Below are 271 nucleotides of genomic sequence, written 5' to 3'. Positions count from 1 at the left end.
GAATCCAATCCTCCCTTTGGGCCCCCTTCTCCTGCCACTTCCAGAAAATGGGAGGGAAAGCGCCCACAAGTCAACTTCAACCCGGCTCTACTTACTGAATTTCCACTTTAGCAATGTGCGGGGTGCAAATCTGTGGCCAGAAATGCTGGCCCTGCCAGAAATTCTTTAAAAAGGAAGAAAGAAACAAGAAGCCGGATTTTTATAATCCAATGGTTTACTTCTTTCTGAATTTCCCTACTTTCTTCCTTCTCAGAAAAAAAAAAAAAAAAAA

The sequence above is a fragment of the Chinchilla lanigera genome, unplaced genomic scaffold (assembly GCF_000276665.1).
Source record: "Chinchilla lanigera isolate Chin_1 unplaced genomic scaffold, ChiLan1.0 scaffold00056, whole genome shotgun sequence".
NCBI classification, from domain to species: Eukaryota; Metazoa; Chordata; class Mammalia; order Rodentia; family Chinchillidae; genus Chinchilla; species Chinchilla lanigera.
This window is presented reverse-complemented; position numbering follows the sequence as displayed.